We start from the raw sequence: 6,481 nt of genomic DNA, 5'->3' as shown, positions 1-6,481 counted from the left end.
AGAGAAATATCAATGTATGGTTGCCTTTTGTGCATCCCCTGCTGGCCTGCAGGGAACTGGCCTGCAACCCAGGCATGTGTCCTGACTGGGAATCGAACCGCCATTCTCTGGTTCGCAGGCCTGTGCTCAATCCACTGAGCTACACCAGCCAGGGCTACCCCCTGCTTCTTCTCAGGGGTTTAGAGGTAGTGTCACAATCCTCCGCCCATATCTTGCCCCCCGGCCACCCACAGGTCTGCAGACCCCCCTCAGGGGCTCCCACTTCTGCTTTCAGCAACCCCCAACCTTCTGTTCCGACCACACCCCCATTTCCAGCAGTACTCCGTCAGGAGAGATGGAAACCAGTCCCTCTGGCAGCCCCCAGACAAACCGGAATCTAGCAAGCAAGTTCCACTCTTTCCCCTCCATCCCGAGGGAGGAGGCCAGAGTTGGTTGGCTTCCTTGAAACTGCGCTGCAGAGGGCCGGCCGGCAGCAAGGCCATGGAATTCCCTCCCGTTTTGAACGTGGCTTTTTCTGGGTTAGGCACTCCCTTCGTTGGTGCTGCTGCTCAACTGGGTGTGGAGTTCTCACCAAACTGCTTTGGCCACATAGTGTTATACCCCAGTGTTTCTGTGGAGGGGCGAGGGGCCAGCTCCCTGGCCTGCCCTCTTGCTGATGTCACTTACCTGTCTTCCCCTGGATTTTGACCAATGCAACACGTTCTGTATCTTGTCTGGTGTAATGAGCTATCCTGCCAGAGGGGGTCTGAATTACCCAGTCTGAATTACTACTTCAGTACCCCAGTGTTAAATGCCATCCTTGCGTTCCAGAGGTTAATTTCAGGTGGTCATGATGTTTTGTTATTGTTTCAACACATTGTTGCATTTCTCTTTCTACTACATTACTAACCCCTATGTTCACTGTCAGTGTATCAAACATCCTCATCAGTGTGCAATCAGGCTTCTGATTTTCCTCTCTCGTGTTGTCCTTGTGAGGCTTTTGCACCCCGAGACAGCGCTGACTTCACTAAAATGAGTCGGGAGGAGCAAGGCTTCATTTTCCCATTCTGGACCAGTTGTGGTAAATCATTACAGCTTGCCTTTAAAATGGTCTGGGCCTAGTGTTTTTTCATGTTCTTAAATTTTATTTTAAAACAGTTATAGGTTTGCAAAAAGTCGCAAAGAATTGCGAGAGGTCGTGTTTATTTTTCATCCAGTTTCCCCCAGTGGTTACCTCTTCTATAATTATATCAAAAACCCAGAAACTGACATTGGTAGAATGCGGAGAATGTGTGCGAATACAGAAGACATGTGGTCACACATGGAGACTCACGTAACTGCCATCCACACGGAAAACCTCGCACCCCACAAACATGGCCTCTGCTCTTCCACTGCTGTCACGCCCGCCATCGGTCACCCCAGCAGCCTCTGGTTGGTTCTCCATGTTTATAATTCGTCATTTTAAGAATGTTACACAAATAGAATTACACAACATGTGACTTTTAGAATTTGGCTTTTTCACTCAGTGTAATGCCCTTGAAATCCATCCACGTTGTTGCCTGAATCAAGAGTCTGTGTCTTTTATATATTTTTTAAAGATTTTATTTATTTATCTTTAGAGGGGAAGGAGAGAGGGAGAGAAACATCAATGTATGGTTGCCTTTCGTGTGTCCCCAGCTGGGAGTTGGCCTGCAGGGACCGGACTGCAACCCAGGCATGTGCCCTGACTGGGAATTGAACCACGATCCTCTGGTTCGCAGGCCTGTGCTCAATCCACTGAGCTACACCAGCCAGGGTTAAGAGTCTGTGTCTTTTTATTGCAAGAATCTACCCCACAATTTTCCCAATCGACTACACCGTTTTACATTCCCACCAGCACTGTCTGAAAGACCCCGTTTCTCTGCATTCTTGCACGAGGTATTGTCACTGTTTTATTTAATTCTTCTAATAGGTGTTAGTGTTATTTTTCTTCCCTAACAGCCAGTACTGGTAAACATGTTTTCATGTGCTTATTTACCATCCGTATGTCCTTTGGGGCGAAATATCTCCATGTTTTTCCCCCCACTTCCTATTTAGATTTTTTTTTTTTTTACTGTTGGATTTTGAGAGCTATTTATATATTCTAGATAGTGGTCCTTTATCAGATACATGGTTTACAAATATTTTCTCCCAGTCTGTACGTTGTCTTTCTATCCTTTTGACACTGTCTTTCACAAACCACAAAATTTTAATTTTGACGAAGTTCAATCTATTGATTTTTTCCCCTTTTATGAATGGTGCTTTTGGTACCACGTCTAGTAACTCCTCACTAAGCTATGCCTGTGGCCTTTCCGAGATACAGGTGAACCTACAGATTCAGGTGATTGACTAGCTCTGATATTCTTCAGGTTTAAATTCTTCCTCTAATCAGTTTGAGCAGATTGTATCTTTCTACAAAACTTACCTTTCAGTGTGGATCTGTAGGGTTTTGGTGTGGTATTGTTTTTAATCTTCACCCGAGGACCTTTTGTCTCATTGCTTTTAGAGAGAGAGGAAGGTGGGGGTAGGGGATAGAGAGGGAGGGAGAGAAACATTGATCAGTTCTCAGGCACCCTGACTGGGAGTCGAAACTGTGGCCTCTTGGTCCGTGGGACAACACTCCAACCACCTGGGCCACACTGGCCGGGGCTGATCTGTAGTTTTGGCTCCTTGTTCATTCCTGGTACTGTTTATGTCTTTCTTGCCTCTTGATCTGTTCTGTTGCTTATTTCTCCCTATTTCATTAATTTCCCTTTGATTTTTTTCTTCTGCTTTCCTTGGTTTACACCAGAAATCAGCCAACTTTTCTGTAAAGGACCAAATAGTAAATATTTTAGGCTTTGCAGTATTTGTCGGAAATACTGTTCTGCCGTTGCAGCGTGAAAGCACCCAGACGGCGCGTGGGTGAGTGTGTGCAGCTGTGCTCGTGGAGCGCGTGCGCATGCGTGGTGGGGACGTTGCCACACAGCTCAGTGCTGAGTGTTTATTTCGTCTTTAACCTTAAGTAATAGTTAAACTGGGCATAAAATGTGATTTGACAACTCCTAATGCTTTTCTCCCAGTGCTTTTTCTCCTGTGGTTTTTCTCCTAATGCTTTGAAGATTTATCCCACTGTCTTATATAAGGCACTACGCTTGGGTGATGGGTTACCTGCTGATTTCTGAGGAGTCACGTCTCTCAAACCCCGTCATGTTCTCATCCTGGCGTTTCGTGCTGGAGCCTCTCATTTCACCCACCGCTTTCATATTCCTCGGTCGTTGATTTTGTCTTCTGTTGTTGAATCTATCGAGTTTTAAATTTCAGCGGAATTAGATTTGGAGTTATGCTTATCATTTTAAAATTTCTTCTTTCATGTCTTGAATAATCTCAAATCCTAGTATCTGAAGGCCTTGGAGAAAGATTTCCTCCTTGATCAGCTCTGCTTCTTCTCCTCAGAACTCTCATTTCCACTAGGCCCCATTTTGGGTTTCTGAGTTTGGCAGTGCATTATTCAGTTTTCACGAGAATTCTGCTGTTGGGTTAGCTAGAATCCTGCATACTCTGTAACTGATCACCTTGACTTCCGGGAGGGCCCTCACTGCTGAGGTGTGATTATTCTGGCCTGCTTTCTGCAAGAATCCTGTCCGGTAGCTTCAGCCAGAATCTCCCTGACCCTGATGTGTCCTCTCCCTGACCCCGAACTTTCCATCCACTGACCTCCACCCTGCTCCTTGGATTAAATTCTTACTTCTCCTTGCATTTGGAGTTGAGCCGTAGTACAAAACCCACTGTAGTGCTCTTCACATCTGTCGCAATCGTCCCCCCAGTGCCCCGGCCTTACGAGTTTTCACAAGTGTTGTGAACACTTTAGCAGGAGTCTTGTGTTGTTTGCGGCAGTTGCTAACTTTTGTGTCTGTGCAGTGGGGCTTTAGCTCAACATGGGTTGCAGGTGTGCCCAGGGGTTTCTAGACATCATAGAGAGTGTGCATTCAAATCCCCAAATGGCAGGTATGTGGCCATATGTTTTCAGAAGGTGACTTGGTAGCTGCCTGACCTCCCAGAGGTCACGGGATTCCCTAGAGCTGGCTTGGAGTTGGGGCGGGGGGCTGTCTTTGGGCCTCTTTATCGCTTTCTTGATAAGCATTCCTTCTCCCATAATAACTCTGACTCTCACTCACTGTCTGACAATTGAGTGCTTGTCCCCCTGGTGGAGCTAAGAGAACGGGACTGGCTCTCCCTCCGGGTGGAAGGCAGGGCTTAGAGTGCTTGCTGGCCAGGGCAGCTTACCTCGCCTGGAAGAAGGCCCAGGGACGCACAGGTGGAGGTAGGCCGTCTCCAGGTTTCAGGCAGGTTGGACTTCCTGGAAGTCACAGGTGTCTCGGGTGCACTGGCTGAGGGAGGGTGTGGGTTGCCTGGAATCCAGCACCCTTGGGAGTAGCTCAGGGGAAGGACATAGGCTAGACTGGGGCGAGGTCATCTTTTGCCCCATGGTCCACCTGCCATGTGGCCTCCAGAGGGGGCCACACTCACCACCCGGAAGCAGTTCCCCAGGGTGGAGTGGGGGTCCTGGAAGAAGGCCTGGCAGGTGGGACTGTCCTGGGCACACCTGCTAAGTCTTCTTTGTGGCCCTGCAGGCACCACCTACCTGATGGGATGAACACAAGACTCTGGCCTCCTACCTGGACCTCTTTTCTCTAGGGCAGCTCAGCCTCAGGAGGGATCAACCACCCCCTCAGCCTGAGTTCTTTGCAGAGGATGCAGGCCTGGAAACCTCAGCAAGAGGGGCCCCTGGGGCCCCCCAAGCCCTAGTGATGTGCAGGCCTGATGGAGGGAGGAGTGGCCAGCTGGCTCGCCCGCCAGGTTAGGGTGATCTCCAGCCTGCTGTACCATCTGGCAGCATTGGTACCACCAGCTCATCACCAGCCTATTGTCACTGGCACCCAGAAGGCTGGCAGAAATACTTGTTGGGCAGGGGAAGGCAGGACATGTCCTACTCCTACCTGCACAGCCGGCCGGGCTTTGAGGAGGTGGCCAAACCCCACCCCTTCCATGCCTGACCCCCATAACCCTGGCTCTAAACCTCATCAGAGGGAGAGAAGAAAGGAGAGAAAAGGACTAAGGGAAGCACTGTGCCCCTCCCGGAGCCCTCCAGGGGCACCATCCCTGGGCCATGGGGCCAGGATACAAGCCCTTTACAGGGTTCCCAGGCCAGAGGGAGAGCCATTCTGGCACTGCCTTCCTGGACAATGGGGAGTGTGCACAGTGAGTCCCAGAAAAGGAGCAGAGCCTGGGGTCAGAGAACACTGGGCTCAGCTCCTGGCCCTGCTGCTCCTGGCTGTGGAGTGCGGGTCAGTCACTGAACCCCCATCATGTCTGTACCATGATGACCCTGGGGGACTGCGTGAGGAGTAGAGTGTGCGTATCATGGCCCCAGACACAGGGCCCACCGTCAGTGAGCGGAGCTGGGCTGGCATTCTGCACTGAGAGTTGCCGCCATCCCTGGGCGGCCCCAGCGCTGGGCACGATCAAAGCAGGGAGAGATGGCCTGTCCCTTCTTCCAGTTCTGAGCCATCCAGGCAGTTCTCCAGCCCTCTCCGGTTGTGAGCCCCCAAGGAGCAGCCTCAGCCCAAAAGAGGCCCCAGGCCTCCCGCCCGTGGCCTCACGAGGGCACTGGGTGCTGCTCACTGGAACCAGTCGGTCTCACTGTGGGAAGCTGACTGTGGCCTAGGCAAGGCCAACTGCTCTGGTTTGGAGGTTGCCAGCCTGGGCCCAGACTGGGCGTGGAGCCAGAGGCCGGTCTGGATGTCACAGGTGAGAGATGCTGACCACCTGGTCAGCTTGATCCTGGGGGCATCCCTCCTTATCTGACAGGAGGCAGATCCAGGTCTGGACAGCTCTCCACAGGCAGGGAGCGGGTGTGCAGCCTGTGGGTCTGCGGGCCAGGTGGGCTGAGCAGGACAGGTGACCGGCTCCTTGGGACACCAGGCCAGAAGGGTGCAGGGCCCAGGGCATAGGTAGCTGATGTGATGGGAGGCAGGAAAGCCTCCTTCCTCTGGGCCCCCTGCCCCATGCTTCCCTTCAGGCTGGGCCAGAGGGTGCTGCGGCTCAGCTTCTCAGTCAGGGATGTGAGCCCCAAGCCCCCCAACTCAGCATCCATGAGAACATGTGGTGAGCAAAGTCCTTGGCCAACAGCAGGCTCCCCAAACTCACAGGGCAGCCCGGAGTGTCCAGGGCCTGCTCTATGGCTGCTGTCCTCTTGGGCAGCCCAAGTGGGGAGATGTGGTCTGTCCCAACCCAGCAGGCAGTTCCCCGAGAGCCCCAGGCTTCAGGGTGACTTGAGTAGGGGCCCGTTTTCCGTTTAAGTCTAGTCAGCAACAGCAAGGAAGGGAGAACTGATGCATGCATGAGCCTTAAACTCTGCTGGGCGAAGGGCTGTCCCAAAGGCCGCATATTCCACAAGTCCACTTATCCAGAGTGTCCAGAGTAGGCGGGTCCACGGAGTCAG

The sequence above is a fragment of the Sturnira hondurensis genome, unplaced genomic scaffold, assembly GCF_014824575.4.
Source record: "Sturnira hondurensis isolate 20B ecotype Veracruz unplaced genomic scaffold, ASM1482457v3 Scaffold0018337, whole genome shotgun sequence".
Taxonomy (NCBI): domain Eukaryota; kingdom Metazoa; phylum Chordata; class Mammalia; order Chiroptera; family Phyllostomidae; genus Sturnira; species Sturnira hondurensis.
The sequence above is the reverse complement of the archived record's forward strand: the minus strand, read 5'-3'. Positions refer to the sequence as shown.